At 45.1% G+C, this 19,245-nt stretch overlaps 1 protein-coding gene across 1 annotated transcript in view; it reads left to right on the top strand.

Annotated features, from left to right (window-relative positions):
* The first annotated feature begins 4,747 nt into the window (after window positions 1–4,747).
* Window positions 4,748–19,245, top strand: part of LOC120998891 (shieldin complex subunit 1-like) — a 96,152-nt gene continuing 81,654 nt past the window's right edge. Inside the window, exon 1 of the mRNA XM_040429769.1 lies at window positions 4,748–4,759. The gene's annotated coding sequence lies outside the window, so the exon portion shown is untranslated. The remainder of the gene's footprint in view (window positions 4,760–19,245) is intronic.

Genomic DNA, 19,245 nt, shown 5'->3' on the forward strand with positions numbered 1-19,245 from the left:
ATTGAGGAGATTTCTGACTCCGTGGGAGTCCATCTCCCCGAATCCTTGGGTCCGGGACATCGTAAAATCCGGCTATCGGATCGAACTTTCCTCATTTCCCCCAAACCGCTTCGTCATTACGAATCCAGGCTCCCCCAACACTCGTCTAAAAATTCTACAAGGAGTTCAGAGCCTTCTGGCTATGGACGTGATAGTACGGGTCCCCCCTTCTCAACTGGGGCAGGGCTTCTATTCAAGCCTTTTCCTAGTGGAGAAGAAAGAGGGGTCTTTCCGTACAATTATAAACTTGAAAGCCCTAAACAAGTTTATAACTTATCGAAAGTTCAGGATGGAATCCCTAAAATCCCTGATCCCCTTAATAGGGAAGAACGCCCTAATGTGCTCAGTAGATCTTCAGGATGCCTACTATCATGTCCCAATTCATCCAGAATCCCAGAGGCTCCTAAGATTTGCTATTCAGGATCACAAGGGGATAACCAACCACTTCCAGTTTACGGCCCTCCCCTTTGGGATATCGTCTGCGCCCAGAATCTTTACGAAGCTGGTGGTCGAGATGGTAGCCTTCCTGAGACACAAAGGACTAGTGATCGTTCCATACCTGGACGACTTTCTCCTAGTCGGGAACTCAGAGGACGATCTAAAATCGGACTTACTAACCTTCCTATCTCTCATCCAAGATCTGGGATGGTTGGTGAACCAGAAAAAGTCACATCTGGTACCCTCCGGCACTATCCAGTTTCTGGGGGTCATCCTGGACTCCCGGGCTCACCGTACCTTCCTTCCACCAGACAAAATCAAAGGCCTCCAACTTAAGATCCATCGGTTTCAGAGCAGAAGGTCTTGTCCCATAAGAGAGGCTATGAGCCTCCTGGGCCTTCTTTCATCCTGCATCCCATCCGTTCCCTGGAGCCAGTCTCACTTTCGATCACTTCAGTTATGGATCCTCAGATCTTGGGACAGGCGACAGTCCTCACTGAACCACAAGGTTCTGATTCCCACCGCGGTGAAGGTCTCCCTAAACTGGTGGAGACACTCAGCCAACCTGTCCTTGGGAGTCGCCTGGGAGAAGACCCCCTACATCCAAGTTCTCACGGACGCGAGCGAGAAAGGATGGGGTGCGAAAGTGGGAGATCACTTCTTTCAAGGCTCCTGGGTTTCGGTAACCCGCTCCCAATCTTCCAATTTCAGGGAGCTAGAAGCGGTCCGGAAAGCCCTGAAGGCGGCAGAAGCCCTCCTTGTAGGTCACCACTTAAAAATACTCTCCGACAATACGACGACAGTGGCGTACCTTTCTCATCAGGGAGGCACAAGGTCAGAGAAACTGATGTCAATCTCAAGAAAAATCTTCGACTGGGCAGAGTCCCGCGTGAAGTCCATCTCCGCAATCCATCTAAAAGGGATCCTAAACGTGGAGGCAGACTATCTCAGTCGTCAGTGGATAGACCATACCGAGTGGTCCCTGAATCAGGATGTGTTCCAGACTCTCGTAGAGAAGTGGGGTGTCCCACAGGTGGACCTGTTTGCGTCCAGGAAAAACGCAAAAGTACCAACATTCTGCTCCTTGAACCCTCGGGACAACCCTTGGGCTCTGGACGCGCTGACGATTCCCTGGGACTGGGATCTCGGCTACGCATTCCCACCCTTGCCTCTGCTTCCCAGGGTAATTCAAAAGCTCAACTCAGAAAACTCGACTTTGATCCTAATAGCCCCCTATTGGCCGAAAAGGAGCTGGTTCACTTCACTAAAGAACCTATCGATAGAAGATCCATGGCCTCTTCCCTCCAGGAGGGACCTTCTTCATCAGGGGCCGATACTGCACCCAAATTCGAGTTTTCTCAAGCTATCGGCCTGGATCCTGAAGTCCAGAGGTTGAGATCTCAAGGACTTTCTGATCAAGTGATTTCAACCCTTAAAGCAAGTAGGAAGAAAGTCACCTTTTCGATATACCTAAAAATTTGGAAGCGTTTTTGTTCTTGGAGCGGCAATCCTGCCCCAAATCTAGAGCCACCCAACTTCCAGAGGATCTTAGATTTCCTCCAGCAGGGACTTGAATTGGGTCTCAGGCCTTCCACCCTGAAGGTACAGGTCTCGGCCCTAGCCTGTTTTTTTGATCTAGACCTAGCCAATCATCGCTGGATCAAAAGGTTTATGAGAGCCGCTTCCCGACTTCGTCCCTCCCTGAAAACTAGGATCCCCAATTGGGACCTCAATACGGTACTCACAGGCCTGACCCTCGCCCCGTTTGAGCCCTTGGATTGCTGTTCTATCAAACATCTCTCTCTAAAAACAGCCTTTTTAGTGGCCATCACGTCCGCAAGAAGGTTAGGCGAGATTCAGGCCCTATCCATTCAGGAGCCCTACCTCCGCATCACCGATGACCGAATTATCCTAAGATTAGATCCAGGTTTTCTACCTAAGGTAGTATCAGATTTCCACCGGAACCAGGAGATAATCCTTCCTTCCTTCTGCAGTAATCCCTCTAATGATAGAGAGGCTAGCTTCCATTCCCTGGACGTGAGACGTTCAGTACTACGTTATCTCGAGGTATCTAAAGGTTTCCGTAGATCTAACAACCTATTCATCCTCTTCTCCGGTAAGAGTAAGGGCCTAAAAGCCTCCAGGTCCTCCTTAGCTCGATGGATCAGGGATTCCATTTCCTTTTCTTATGAGTCTCAGGGTCTTCCTTGCCCCACAAATTTGAGAGCCCACTCTACTCGAGCTATGTCCTCTTCCCAAGCCGAGCGAGCAGGAGCTTCCCTGGAGGATATCTGTAAAGCTGCCACTTGGTCTAACATTCACACCTTCACTAAACATTATAGGTTAGACCTATCCAGTTCAGACCTGTCTTTTGGACGTAAGGTCCTTCAGGCGGTCGTCCCCCCCAGGCGATAATTTTGTATATCTCCTTGTAGCCGTCGTGGTGATGAGGTGGAAAGCCGGAATTAGACTTACCGGTAATTCAGTTTCCACGAGATCACCACGACGGCACGTATTTTCCCTACCCCTTACTTATTTTCTATGAGGTTATGAAGTAATACCCTGTTGATTTACTATGTTTGTTCTCACCACCTTTTTTGTTTGATTGTCTCTGTAATTTTGGACACACTGGTGTTGGTGGTGGGAGGGGGGGATTTAAACCCTCTCTCTGTTCCTGCCCCTACAGAGGTCAGGGGTCAATCTCCTTGTAGCCGTCGTGGTGATCTCGTGGAAACTGAATTACCGGTAAGTCTAATTCCGGCTTTTAGTTTTCTCAAATGGTTAGAATGAGCTTGAAAAAGGCTCTGGAACGTTGCAACCACATGGGTGAATAAAGTATTTATCTTTTCACTAATTTTTTGTGAGAGTGCTGCCATTTTTTCTTTTTATATTTTCCTAGATTTGTTGCCAGATCAAAATTTATATACAGTCAGGTCCATAAATATTGGGACATGGACACAATTCTAACATTTTTGGCTCTATACACCACCACAACGGATTTGAAATGAAACAAACAAGATGTGCTTTAACTGCAGACTGTCAGCTTTAATTTGAGGGAATTTACATCCAAATCAGGTGAACGGTGTAGAAATTACAAGAGTTTGCATACGTGCCTCCCACTTGTGGTGATGTATAGAGCCAAAAATGTTAGAATTGTGTCGATGTCCCAATATTTATGGACCTGACTGTGTGTGTATATATATATATATATATATATATATATATATATATATATATACACACACACTATATATTTAACCTCTATGCTTCTGTCAATATTTGACTGTAACTCCAGGGAATGAGGATGGCCCGGGGTAATGTCATCATCATATGTCAATAAACAATGACATAGGACCAGATAAAGCGTAGCATTGCATGCAGGGCTGGGCAGGGACTAAAATTCAGCCCTGACATTTTAAAACACACAAGCCGACCTGCTGTGTGGTGAATGTGAAATATGTGCACACCACTGCCCGCTCGCCCCAGTGCTCATGGCATATTTCCATGGACATTACATTCTGCACTACCAAAACAGGAGAATAAAGCAGTACATTCCTCTTACTTCCAGTGACATCTCCTCTAATGTGGACGTTCCATTTCCTCATCTTCTCCTTTGGAAGCGGATACAATGGGCCAGATTTATCATTAGCTCAAGTCAGAATAATGGAGTGAAAAAGTCGCAAAAAAATGCGCAAACGCTAAAACTGCGCACAAATTTGCGACTTTTTACTGCTCTGCACTATGCTTGCCAGTTTTCTGAAAGTGGGCGTGTTTACTTATGTAAATTAATCTCTAGACAGATTTACTATTGGGACTATTTAAAAAGTCGAAAAAAAATGCGCAATTTCACTCCAGTGAGGACCATGCTTATCTTATGAGACTTTTTAATAGAACATGCGACTTTTTCGTAAAACATGCGACTTTTGTAAAGCTGCTTACTGACGGATAAACTGCTACCGTCAAACCACATTTATTACAGTCTTAAAGGGCCAATCATAAATCTGACTTGGCTAAAACTGACTTCAGCCATATATGAAAAGTGGAGTGAGCTGTCAGAGTAATGATAAATCTGGCCCAATGTCTTGTTTCTGCAGAGTTGGGCACACCGACATTTTAGATTTCTCAAATGTCCATCTTCCCACCCCCTCTTGTTAATTTGCTGCTACCTCCAATACTGTGCCTGCTATGCACCTAATACCCCCAAACACTATATTGCAGAAATGATAGTGCTATACAGAGAGCCCCACCCCCAATCTAATAGTGCTCCCAAAAGTCCCACCAATTGTAGTTCTCTCCCAGAGTGCCCACATTACCAGTAATGGCCCCTACAGTGATAAAGGGGTTGTCGTACTTCAGCAAATAGCATTTATCATGTAGACAAAGTTATTACAACATACTTACTAATGTATTGAGATTGTCTATATTGCCTCCTTTGCTGGCTGGATTCAGTTTTCCATCACATTATACACTGCTCGTTTCCAGGGATTACAACCACCCTTTAATCTATCAGCAGTGGCAGTGCCTGGACACTATAGGAAAAAGTTATAATGCCTCCCTGTATTGTTACAGGTAGTAATAATGTCCACTGTATTGCCCTAGTTAGTTATAATGTCCCCTATATTTCCCCAGGTAGTAATAATGTCCCCTGTATTGTCCCAGTTTGTTATAATGTCTGGTTGCCATGCCCCCAGTAGTTGTACAGTCCCCCTGAAGTGCCACCAAATAGTTGCACTGTCCCTTGAAGTGCCCCGTAGTTATGCAGCCCCCCTGAAGTGCCCCTAATAGTTGTACTGTCCTCCTGAAGTGCCCCCAGTAGTTGTTAAGCCCCCCTGAAGTGCCCCTAATAGTTCTACTGTCCTCCTGAAGTGCCCCTAATAGTTTTACTGTCACCCTGTATTATCTACCTGTTTTTTCCCAAAAGTGACAGTAAAAAAACTGAATTCCGCTTCTTGCTTCACTCTGAAGAGCATGCCTCTTCTGGCCCATGGCATAACTTCCCGCACCCAGCGCGATGACAGTATAGCAACCACCTGAGACCCTGCGGAGGCAGTCACGATGATGTCATCACTTTGCAACCGTCTGCACAACCTCATAGGCTTCACGCCTAACGCTTGTTTCCCATATCCCGCTGCACTATTCAACTGTTTCTCCGTTCTGAGGACCTTGAAAGTATACTAGATTAAGACATTATTTAAAAATAAAAGAGGTTTTTCAGGTATTTAAGACTGATGACTTATGTTCAAGATAGGTCATCAGTACCTGATTGGTGGGGGTCTAGGACACAGCACTCCTGCCAAACAGCTGCCTCCTTGCAGCTTTAAGGGGTTGTCTCATCATAGACAATGGGGGCATATCGCTAGGATATGCCCCCATTGTCTTTTAGTTGCGAGTCCCACCATTGCTGAGACCCGCACCTATATAGAGAACATAGCCCCGCAAGTTGGTGGCTGGAGGACTCCGGTCTGGCCACCACCAAGCCGGCTCCCCATAGAAGTGAATTGGAGCGTACTGCGCCTGCGCAGCCCCCTTTCCCATTGATTTCTATGGTGCCGACGGAAATAGCGGAGCCAGCGCTCGCCTATTTTCGGCGGTCCCATAGAAAATGAATGGAGAGCGGTTGCGCCTGCGCAGTGTGCCCTCCTTCACTTGTGGGGCTCCGTTCTCGATATAGGTGTGGATCCCAGGCACTGGGTGCATATCCTAGCGATATGCCCCAATTGTCCATGATGAGACAACCCCTTTAACAAGCACGGTCTCTTCCATTTTTTTTAGCAGCTGTGCTTGGTATTGCAGCTCAGCCCCATTCACTTGAATTGAACTGAGCTGCACTTAGGCCATTTGACCGATAAACGTGATGTCACTGGCCTAGGAACAACTGATCGACGGGAGTGCCAGGAGTTGGAACCCCACCGGTCAGATATTGATAACCTATCCTGGGGATGTTTATGGAACTTTGCATGTTATTGCTTGGCCATGGATCTAAGGTCAAAGAATGACCCCGCTAAGGGCAGTTCATTCACCCAAGTCCCCTTCTGCCTCAAACAGCTTGGTGAGGGATGGAGATGAGGGTGCTTGTTTTAGGGGAAAGCTATAGAAGGTGTATAGCCACCTTCGTGTCAAGAAACTGAGGAAACCATAGAGAGAATAAAGATTTTCTCAACCTTCTTGTTCACCTTCTTACAAACAACTAAGATTTCTAGCAAATAGGAATAAATAAATGAATAAAAAGAGGGCAGGCCTGCAAGACAGCTCATTGATGGATGTGAAAAGCAGAGTGGCATTTACCAGATATAACTCGTTTAAACCTATAGGTGCTGTGAAATTGAAAATGCATCTTGTTGAAGTAGGGTTGTTGCGGGTATCGAAATTTTGATACAATACCGGGATTTCCATTTTTACGATACTGGGCTGCGCTGCTGCGCAGTCTAGTATCTCTGACCATGAGTGCGCTGCTGTCAGCGCGCTCATGTTCCCTCAGCAGCACAGGGGAGAAGGAAGCAGTCTCTCCTTCCCCCCTGTGCTGCTGCTGCCGCTGCAACCAATGAACGGAGAGAGGGGTGGAGGAGGGGCGGGCGCACTGCGCCACCAATGATAGGACTTTTCCTGGGTCCAGACTTTAAGTATTAGGCTGCACAGAGCGGCGCCCAGAGATGTCCCAGCACTTACTATTATTCCTGGGCGCCGCTCCGTTCGCCCGCCGTGCCCCATTACTGTCTCCTGCTCCATATGCTAATTACTATCGGAGCAATGGGGAGGAGTCATCAGCTTCTCTCCTGGGCGTTCCTTCTCCCTGCGCTGCGCTGCGATTGAACAGCGCTACAGCCAGGGAGAAGGAACGCCCACTAGAGAAGCTGATGTCTCCTCCCCATTGCTCCGATAGTAATTTGCATATGGAGCTTGAGACAGTAATGGAGCACAGCGGGCGAACGGAGCGGCGCCCAGGAATAATAGTAAGTGCTGGGACATCTCTAGGCGCCGCTCTGTGTAGCCTAATACTTAAAGTCTGGACCCATATAAGGTAGTCTTTAACACATAATACAGGAGGCGGGTGCCGGCAGCAGAATGACATGGAGCTGCGATCAGCGGCAGTTAACCCCTCAGGTGCGGCACCTGAGGGGTTAACTGCCGCTGATTTGCTGCCAGTACCCGCCTCCTGTATTAAGGGGTAATTATCATTGGTGGTGCAGTGCCCCCTCAACCCCCCACCCCATTAAAATCATTGGTGGCACAGTGCACCCGCCCCTCTCAACCCCCCCAGTATTAAAATCATTGGTGGCAGTGGCCACAGGGTCCCCTCCCCCTCATTGGTGGCAGTGGCAGCCTCTGATCGAAGCCCCAGCAGTGTAATCACTGCTGGGGCTCCGATCTGTTGCCATGGCAGCCAGGACGCTACTGAAGCCCTGGCTGCCATAGTCAGCTCCCTGCTGCTGTGTGTACAAAGCACAGAGCAGCAGGGAGAGTGAGATCTATCGGGGTGAATAGGACAAGGGATTAAAAGATCCCAGGTTCTGGTCCCTAAGGGGGGAAATAGTTATTAAATAAAAAGTGTAAAAAAAAAAAAAAAAATGTTAAAAAAAACCAACAAAATATTAAGTATGAGTCACCCCCTTTCCCAATTTCACACATAAAATCTATAAACAATAAATAAACATATCGCCACGTCAGAAAACTGCGCGATTCGCCATTTTTAAAAATGCGGAATGCACGTTGCTTTTTTGGTTTATTTTTTCGCGCTGTATCGAGTATCGCAATACTTTTTTATGGTATCGTAATCTAATTAAAAATTTGGTATCGTAACAACTCTATGCTGTGTTCATGTTCACAGCAGTGTAATCCCAAAAATGTGCTCAAGGGTCTGAGGAAGCATAGGTGGATCTAGAAGGTAAAGTAGATCTAGCTGTAGAGATGGAGTTAGCATCACCATATTTGTGCATGAAAATAAAGGGCACAGTTATGCAAAGAGGGGCAGTGGTAAGGAATAGCATGTTACTACTATACAGTGACCATATAGTGAGAGATTCCAGTTCTACACAGATTTGTTCCTTTTCTCTTTTTTTCTCCATGCAGCCCAGACGACCATAATGACTTCTCTCTGTCACAAATCTGAAGAAGTTGTATCGCCCATGCACTTCATTGGATCCAATTTAAGGGGACAGCAGGGACAGTTTTGGTGAGAGGTGAGTAAAAGGTACAGAGATGCAATTGGTGTGAAGGGACAGCAGATACAGTGAGTTATCTAGTCGGGCACAACGGAGACAGTAAGGCACACATTTTTTGGGCAAGGTGAGGGCACAAAGGAGACTGAATATTCAAATAAAGTAGTGTCGAAGCAACATAGGCTGTAATGGGATCATGAATTAGGCTTCGTTCACATCACCGTTCAGCCTTTCCGTTCTCCTGCTCCGTTTAGGAGCAGGAGAACGGAAAGGACGGAAAAGGCACATAACTGATGCCAAACTGAGGACTTTTGTCTCCGCTTCAAAATCATCTGAGCGGAAACATAACGGACCCCATTATAGTCTAGGGGGCCTAAGGGCTCCGTTTGGCTCAGTTTGGCGTCAGTTATGTGCCTTATCCGTCCTTTCCGTTCTCCTGCTCCTAAACGGAGCAGGAGAACGGAAAGGCTGAACGGTGATGTGAATGAAGCCTTAGCCGTGCCTTTCACTGACAGACGGAGCCTGCTCTCCACTCCAGTGAATACTCCCTGTACCACCTCCTGTCTACCACATTAGCTAAATGTATGAAGTGACAAAAGCCAATAGAATGAAAAAGAGATAGAAATGGGAGATAAAGTGCTTGTACTGCGGAGCATGTGTGCCAAGAGCATAGATGGGAGTATGGAAGAGATGACATGTTTGTTTGATTTTGCTCTTTATTATCCCATTGTGTCTTGTGACCCTGAAAGAACAACTTGAAAATCAAAAGATGCCTATTTTTACAGCATGCTACATTGCCCCGGCTGCCAAAGAAGGGCCAGGGTGGCACCCTGGTGACCCTTGGTTTCACTGCTCCAATGCATGTTCAGCCTCGGTGTTCAGTTGGACAATATACAACGTTTCTGAGAATGCAGATCACAATTATTAGGTGATATAAGTATAAGATACCACTTGGAACCGAACCCAAGTTTATTTTGAAAAACACTGTGCATTTCATTTCTTGAGTTGAGCATAACTACATTTCAGCGTTATCAGTAATTTGTGTGTGCTTTTGCCTTGAAAATCCAAGCAAATAGACCTCTAGCACAATTCCCTTAAAATATTGCATTGCATATCGTTTTCGCAATTTTTAGGGCCCTAATCGCAATCACACAAAATTCCCATATCATGCAGCCCTACTGCCATGCAGACCAATTTGATGCAGTGTGCGGCGTATGGTCTGAGCATTGACAGGCTGACCCCCCACCCCCATCCAGTGGGACCGGCACCTACAGTACAGACCAAAAGTTTGGACACACCTTCTCATTCAAAGAGTTTTTTTTATTTTCATGACTATGAAAATTGTAGATTCACACTGAAGGCATCAAAACTATGAATTAACACATGTGGAATTATATACATAACAAACAAGTGTGAAACAACTGAAAATATGTCATATTCTAGGTTCTTCAAAGAAGCAACCTTTTGCTTTGATTACTGCTTTGCACACTCTTGGCATTCTCTTGATGAGCTTCAAGAGGTAGTCCCCTGAAATGGTTTTCACTTCACAGGTGTGCCCTGTCAGCTTTAATAAGTGGGATTTCTTGCCTTATAAATGGGGTTGGGACCATCAGTTGCGTTGAGGAGAAGTCAGGTGGATACACAGCTGATAGTCCTACTGAATAGACTGTTAGAATTTGTATTATGGCAAGAAAAAAGCAGCTAAGTAAAGAAAAACGAGTGGCCTTCATTACTTTAAGAAATGAAGGTCAGTCAGTCAGCCGAAAATTTGGGAAAACTTTGAAAGTAAGGGCTATTTGACCATGAAGGAGAGAGATGGGTTGCTGCGCCAGATGACCTGGCCTCCACAGTCACCGGACCTGAACCCAATCGAGATGGTTTGGGGTGAGCTGGACCGCAGAGTGAAGGCAAAAGGGCCAACAAGTGCTAAGCATCTCTGGGAACTCCTTCAAGACTGTTGGAAGACCATTTCAGGGGACTACCTCTTGAAGCTCATCAAGAGAATGCCAAGAGTGTGCAAAGCAGTAATCAAAGCAAAAGGTGGCTACTTTGAAGAACCTAGAATATGACATATTTTCAGTTGTTTCACACTTGTTTGTTATATATATGATTCCACATGTGTTAATTCATAGTTTTGATGCCTTCATAGTCATGAAAATAAAGAAAACTCTTTGAATGAGAAGGTGTGTCCAAACTTTTGGTCTGTACTGTATAAGACAATGGTGACATATCCTAGCGATATGCCCCCATTGTCTGTAATGAGACAACCCCATTAACAATACAACAATTACCCTTTGCAGTAACCCTTTTCTGGGGTGCTGCAAATCCAGATCTGGCCATGAGATGTGAATGAGTTACATTGATTTGATACACTCAGCTTGTCAGCTTGAATTCTGTCCATCCTTGTTCCTTTTGTCAGGCAGTGACCTTAACACTGTTGTCCATGAACAACAATTATCCAAGGGATAGGTGATAAATGTATAATTGCTTTGGGTCTGACTGCTGGTACCTCCACTGATCAACTCCCTGTGAATCATCCCCCAAATTTTTGAATCGCCTTTTCTTGACAATCCTTTGAAGGCTGCGGTTATCCTTGTTGCTTTTACACCTTTTTTACAACATTTTTCCCTTTTTTACTCAACTTTCTATGAATATGCTTGAATACATCATAATGAGAACAATCTGTTCTTTAGCAATGACCTTTAGTGGCTTACCCTCATTGTGGAGGGTGTCAATAATTGTCTTCTGGACAACTGTCAAGTCAGCAGTCTTCCCCATGTTTGTGTAGCCTACTGAACCAAACTAAGGGACCATTTAAAGGCTTAAGAAATGTTTGCAGGTGTTTTGTGTTGGTTGATTAGCTGACTGTAGTTCAGGTCAAGGAGATGCCATCCTGATATTTTTTCATGATTCCCTCCTCCGCTGTGTCGCTATGTCCCCTGTCTAGTTTTGGCATGTTACCGCGGGTGCTCTGATCAGAGGACAGGAGGAGCCCTCTTCCTGTTTCTAACCCCTTAGATCAGGGATGGCCAACCTGAGGCTCTCCAGCTGTTGCAAAACTCCCAGCATGCCCACACTGCCTACAGCTTTCAGCCTACAGCAGGGCATGATGGTGGTTGTAGTTTTACAACAGCTGGAGAGCCGCAGGTTGGCCATCCCTGCCTTAGATGCTGCGGTCGCTATGGACTGCAGCACCCGAGGAGTTAAATGACCGGATCAGAGTTATTTCCGCCTATCATTGCAGCCTGGTGCCAGCTCTGTTTTTTTTTTTTTTTTTTTTTGCAGACCCATAGAAATGAATGGGTCCTTGTGCAATCCATTTCTAATATATATACCCCAACTCTGTTTTTTCTAAAAACCAAGAATATGGTATTTGCTTTGTTTTGAGCTGTCTGCTTAGGGTGGGTTCACGTCACGTTTTATGCCTCTGTATGACATATATGTTACAAATAAAAGGATACAAAAACGCAGCACTTCACCTTCTTGTATCCTGCACAGTCCAATAAATAAACTGTATAATTTTTTTTTTACAATGGAACTCTATGGTGAATGGCTGCCACTAAAAACGTGATGTGAACCCACCCTTACACATGCAGGTGTGTTCAGTGAGTCTACAGACAGGCTTTGCCCATGGAATTTTATAGATGCAGCTTATGGTTATGGATGTGTAAATCCTTCCATGTAAAGTGGTTCCTGAGGTCTCGGCTTAGGGGCTGGATTGTAGTGGATGTACACTATAAATTTTACCTTAGCCCGACTAAAAAAAGAGAGAATCAGTCTGGTAGCAAGCATATTGCGACTTACAGGAAAAAGAAAGTCTGATCGATGTGCAAATAAGTTGCAGGGCGGTGACCTGTTTGCTGTGATAGCATCTGGTGTTACATTCGCTAACATTTTCCATGTCTGGGAACGCGGATGGTTAGTCTCCCATCTAGTGGCGTTTGTGGGTAATCCAACGCGCTGAAATGCAACAGTAACACTATAATTACCATACACCTATAAACCTTTCCAGGGAAAGCATAATTATTATGTCTAGACTTCTAATAATCACGATTCATTATGTTTACCTGAAAATTATTATTGGTAGCTATTATTACAATAATGATACATTGCTGACGAAGAATCTTTATTATTTTAGGCCTGTTTCCGCACCACAGTGCACATCCGTGAGCGGCCGGAAGTCTGCCTGGTCCCATTCACTATAATGGGGAGCGACGTGGATCCGTCGCAGCACTGCAAATTTGCCGAAAGGCAGACGGACAAAAGCAGCTTCGTGCAGCGGTATTTGTCCGGCCGCCTCTCTGCATATTTGCCGTGCTGGGGCCAGATCCGCTCCGCTCCCCATTATAGTAAATGGGGCTGGGCAGACTTCTGGCAGCTCACGGATGTACACTGTAGTTATGGATCCAGCAGGCTGTTCCCCTGCCGGAACTAGTAGACGCCAGTGTGAAAGTAGCCTTAGGGTACTTTCACACTAGCGTTTTTGTTTTCCGGTATTGAGTTCCGTCACAGGAGCTCAATACCGGAAAAAAACTGATCATTCTGAATGGATCGAAATCCGTTCAGGATGCATCAGGATGTCATCAGTCACTGAACGGCGTTTTGGAAGGAGGAAATACCGCGCATGCGCAGATCGGTAAAAATGTGAACAAAAATATTGAAACGGAGAGGTGGATCCGTTCTTGCAATGGATTTGTGAGACGGATCCGCATCCGGATCCGTCTACAAATGCTGTCCGTTTGCATGCAGATTGCCTGATCCGGCAGGCAGTTCCGGCGACGGAACTGCTTGCCGGATCACTCTGCCGCAAGTGTGAAAGTAGCCTTAGTCCATTTGCTGTTCATGCACCCTGTTGTATCATAATTCCATGCTGTACATATCAGTAATAGATTTACATAAGATTTTCCAATATTGAACCTACATGTGACTCTCAGTTTATAGTGCGATACGGGGGCCATCCAGGTTTTTTTTTTATTTTTATTTCAACACCCCCCACCCTACTTCTCCAAGCGGTACCTGTAGAGAAATCCATAATCGCCTGCTCCCCACCGCTCTATGTTGTCTCTATGGCTCTGAGTTCTGACTGTTTTCAGCAGTGACATGTCCCCATGTGGCATGTGACCTAGCCGTGACATGCTGCCTAGGAACAGGTCACCACTGAGGCCAGTCATTGGCTGCAGCGGCACACGTAACCCTGTCCATGTGGAAGTTGACAGACAGAAACCAGAAGACCAATGAACAAAGCCAAGGAGAGTATAGGTTTCTCCTGAGATACAGCTGAATGAAGGCACTTAAAAAAAAAAAAAAAAAGAAACCTGGTCAACCTCCTTAAGGCTTCATAGTGCATCCTGTGACAAAAATAGTTTTTTGCATTACTTACAGTGTTGTAAGGGTATTTTACGTACTTAAAGACTATGTACACTTTTGGAGGCAATTTTTTTTATGATTGCATGTTACTAATTTTTGGCTAAAAATCTTTTTTTCAATTGGCCTTTATTAAAAATATTGAGCTGTTCAATCACAAAGGGTTAACTCTTTTTCTAGCTGTGTGACTGGTACTTTCACTTTCACTTTGTGCCGTCATCTAATAAACTTTATTTCTAAACTACTGAGAGGTCATAAACATTAATTTAAGCCAAGTTAAGTTTATAATGTCAGAGATAAGGAGTCCGTCTGCTCCTGGTCTGACGGAAAAGACAGAAAACCCAAAGGGTGCTACTAGAGCATGTCAGCTCTGTACAGAAAAAGGATTCCATATTTTTAATAAAGACCAATTAAAAATATATATTTTTAGCTCAAAATGAGTACAATGCAATAAGAAAAAAAAAATTGCCCCCTAAGGTGTACATAGCCTTTAGGTACTGATTGGTTCTGTCCCCTTTATTATGTCACCTTCTATATTCCTTGTAATAATATTCTTTGTAATATAGTGAGTTAGGGATAATTAGATAACGTATACATTGTGCTGTGAAGGCTGCATTCCTGAGTTATTATCTCAGAGAAATGCATACCGCACACTGGACATCCTTAAGAGGAGAGGCTGAAAGGTAGGAAACTTTGTGCACAAAAAAAAGAACTGACCTCCACTGAGAACATAATCCAGGTAGGATGTTGTAGGTCACTATCTCTCTCTCTCTCTCTCTCTCTCTCTCTCTCTCTCTCTCTCTCTCTCTCTCTCTCTCTCTCTCTCTCTCTCTCTCTCGCTCTCTCGCTCTCTCGCTCTCTCTCTCTCGCTCTCTCGCTCTCTCTCTCTCTCTCTCTCTCTCTCTCTCTCGCGCTCTCTCTCTCTCTCGCGCTCTCTCTCTCTCTCTCGCGCTCTCTCTCTCTCTCTCGCGCTCTCTCTCTCTCTCTCTCTCTCTCTCTCTCGCTCTTATATCGACTTGGGGCGTCGGCCATGTGCTGTATCGCGGCGATGGGAGATCCACCATTGTGTAAAATGTGGCCTTTATAAAATCATAAACTCTGTCTATGACTATTTATAATCTTGCATGAAGATACCTGAGATACTCGGCAGAATCGGATACTGCCTATACCAGAGCGTACAATTTTATAGATGGAAGCTCTTGTGGCACATTAACTGATACTCTGTAAAACCTTATATACGCCAGTATTAGTTTGGCTGTATACAGCAATATTTGGACGATTGACAGATTTTTTAGATTTTTGTAATACAGGGTGGGACATTTATATGGATACACCTTAATAAAATGGGAATGGTTGGTGATATTAACTTCCTGTTTGTGGCACATTAGTATATGTGAGGGGGGAAACTTTTCAAGATCGGTGGTGACCATGGCGGACATTTTGAAGTCGGCCATTTTGAATCCAACTTTTGTTTTTTCAATAGGAAGAGGGTCATGTGACACATCAAACTTATTGGGAATTTCACAAGAAAAACAATGATGTGCTTGGTTTTAACGTAACGTTATTCTTTCATGAGTTATTTACAAGTTTCTGACCACTTTTAAAATGTGTTCAATGTGCTGCCCATTGTGTTGGATTGTCAATGCAACCCTCTTCTCCCACTCTTCACACACTGACAGCAACACCGCAGGAGAAATGCTAGCACAGGCTTCCAGTATCCGTAGTTTCAGGTGCTGCACATCTCGTATCATCTGAAGGCAATCGTCTATGCTGTGAAGATACGAGATGTGCAGCACCTGAAACTACGGATACTGGAAGCCTGTGCTAGCATTTCTCCTGCAGTGTTGCTATCAGTGTGTGAAGAGTGGGAGAAGAGGGTTGCATTGACAATCCAACACAATGGGCAGCACATTGAACACATTTTATAAGTGGTCAGAAACTTGTAAATAACTTATGAAAGAATAAAGTTACGTTAAAACCAAGCGCACCATTGTTTTTCTTGTGAAATTCCCAATAAGTTTGATGTGTCACATGACCCTCTTCCTATTGAAAAAACAAAAGTTGGATTCAAAATGGCCGACTTCAAAATGGCCGCCATGGTCACCACCCATCTTGAAAAGTTTCCCCCCTCACATATACTAATGTGCCACAAACAGGAAGTTAATATCACCAACCATTCCCATTTTATTAAGGTGTATCCATATAAATGGCCCACCCTGTATAATAAAACTGGTAAGGCTCCCTTCACATCTCGATCTTTGCACGTGGTTGGCGTATCAGTTAACGTATGCATTATTTTCTATACGCATAAGGGAGTCTGTCACCTACCGGACCGGTTTCAAACAGGTGACATTGTTCAGTGGGGCACAAAGACATGACACAGATGTTACCCGTGTTTAGTTCTTTAGATGCTTCAAATCGCCCAAAAAGTCACTTTTATCATATTCTAATGAGCCGTCGCAAGTGCCCAGGGGCGGAGAGTTTTCTGAAAGTGCCCAAGTTCCCCCGCCTCACTCGCGCCTAACTCCGGCCCTCAGTAAGCTCTGTGACATCATATTTCCCTATAGGCTGTTCGTGCATCACTGCCGTGCCCGGGCATGCACAGTGTTCTGCCCACTGTGGGCAGAGGGACAGGGATATGGAGTGTGCATGCACCAGTTACTGGCGTGAAATTGGCACAGCATATCTCTGTGCCTCTGACCACAGTGGGCAGAACAGTGCGCATGCCCGGGCCCGGCAGTGATGCGCGAACAGCCTATAGGGAAATATGATGTCACAGAGCCACAGGGCTGGCCTGAGCTTACTGAGGGGCGGAGTTAGGCGCGAGTGAGGCGGGGGAACTTGGGCACTTTCAGAAAACTCTCCGCCCCTGGGCACTTGCGACGGCTCATTAGCATATGATAAAATTGACTTTTTGGGCGATTTGAAGCATCTGAACACGGGTAACATCTGTGTCATGTCTTTGTGCCCCACCGAACAATGTCACCTGTTTAAAACCGGTCAGGTAGGTGACAGACTCCCTTTACTTTTCAGGCGTAGACATCATATGCTTTTTAATAAGTTTGTATCCATTCTTCATTGAAAAAAAACTTATTTTTTTGTGTGAGCACAGCTTTCTTGTGTGATCATGATAATTTTTTCAAATACAGTTATTAAAGGGGTTTTCTAGGACTAGAATATTGATGTCCTGTCCTCATAATAGGTCATCAGTATCTGATCGTGAGGGTCTGACTTGCTGCACCCCCGCTGATCAGCTGTTTGAGTCCATAGTGCCCAGTGACGTCTTCGTTCATCGTTCACATGGCCTAGGTGTAGCTCAGTCCCATTCAAGTGAATGGGCCTGGGCTGCAATACCAAACACAGCCACTATACAATATACGGCGCGGTGCCTGGTATACTGTAAGGAGGCCGCAGCCCTTCAAACAGCTAATCAGTGGCTTTGTTCACACCGTTAAAATCCACTGCATCACGGAAAACAGCCTTTTTTCAGTGGCATATTCTGAGATCAAAACGACATTGACTTCAATAGGGAAAATGCCACCATGTGCACATGGTGGCATTTTTTTCCATTGCTGATTTGCAATTGGCATGCTACTTCTTAGAAGCGGATTTTAGCTGCATTCCCCATTGAAGTCTGCTGGAAAGGGCTAAAAGAACTAGAATTCTTGTGCATGTTTTTGTTAGCGTTTTCGCTGCCAAAAACGCATTCCTCACAGGGGCAGATTAACCTACTGATCTACTGAGATGTGAACTTAGCCTAAGGCTTCATTCACATCACTGTTCAGCCTTTCCGTTCTGGGCAGGAAAACGGAAAGGACGGATTCGGCACATAACGGAGCCCACGGGCCCCATAGACTGTATTGTGTTCCGTTAGGTTTTCGCTCAGAAGAAAATTTTTGAGCGGAGACAAAAGTTGTGCATGCAGGACTTTTGTCTCCGCTTCAAAAATCTTCTTCTGAGCGGAAACCTTAAGGACCCCATTATAGTCTATGGGGCCCGTAGGCTCCGTTCGGCTCAGTTATGTGCCAAATCCGTCCTTTCCGTTTTCCTGCCCCTAAACGGGGCAGGAGAATGGAAAGGCTGAACGGTGATATGAAGCCTAACCCAGCAATGACCCCATAGATGTCGGTTACATTTCTAGATTGGGTATTTGGAGTTGCATCTAATCTGTTATTAAGATTTTTATAATTTTGCATGTGTGGAGAGTGTATGGTATTATTCAGTCTATGTAATATATGGTCTTTATTTATTTATTGCACTTACCATATAGCGCTACTATATTCAACAGCGCATAACAGACATCAGCATCACACTGTCCCCAATGGGGCTCACAATCTAAGGTCCCTATCAGTATGTCTTTGGAGTGTGGAAGCAAACCGGAATACCCGGAGAAAATCCACGCAAACACGGGGAAAACCTACAAACTCCATACCGATGTTGACCATGGTCGGATTCGAACCTAGAACCCCAGCTGGCTTCTAGGCTGCAAGGCACCGGTGCCAACCACTGAATCATTTTTTTTTTTTGTATGTTATTTGACATCCCCTGGGTCTGTAGTCTTGTGAGCGGCGTATACTGTATAGGCACGTTTTTAAAATGTTCTTGTTTTAGTGTGCCATGTAGATTGTAGACACTGATAAGGAGGAGCGAGCTGGCAGGAGAGACAATTACTCCTTGCCAGGCTTTTATTTTTTACGGATTTCAGTAGACTGCAGTCTGGATAGAACTGAGGTCTATTAAATCATTGATTACAAAGCAGCAGCTGTTTCCTAACCTCAGCGCTAGGTACAGCACAATGCTCTCTAGTTATGTAATGCCACTTAGTTTTATTACCGCTATTAATGCTCGGCTTCTTTCAAGATAATTAAAGTAAGTTGACACATTTACTTTTCCATTCTCGAAAGGGCCTCATGCACACGACCGTATTCGTTTTTGCGGTCCGCTAAACACAGATACCTGCTGTGTGCATCCCGCATTTTCCCTTTACGCAGGTCCCGCAGAATATTTCAAATGCCATTTCTCATCTGCAAAACGGACAAGAATAGGACATGTTCTATATTTTTGTGGGGCTGCGGAACGGACATACGGAGGCAGACAGCACACTTTGTGCTGTCCAAATCTTTTGCAGCCCCATTGAAATGAATGGGTCCTCATCCAACTACGGTCGTGTGCATGGTTTCTGAAATGCTGCAGACATATCTTGCCTATTAAGTTAAAACGACCAATTGCCAAATGATCTCTGCCATGG

The sequence above is a fragment of the Bufo bufo genome, chromosome 4 (assembly GCF_905171765.1).
Source record: "Bufo bufo chromosome 4, aBufBuf1.1, whole genome shotgun sequence".
NCBI classification, from domain to species: domain Eukaryota; kingdom Metazoa; phylum Chordata; class Amphibia; order Anura; family Bufonidae; genus Bufo; species Bufo bufo.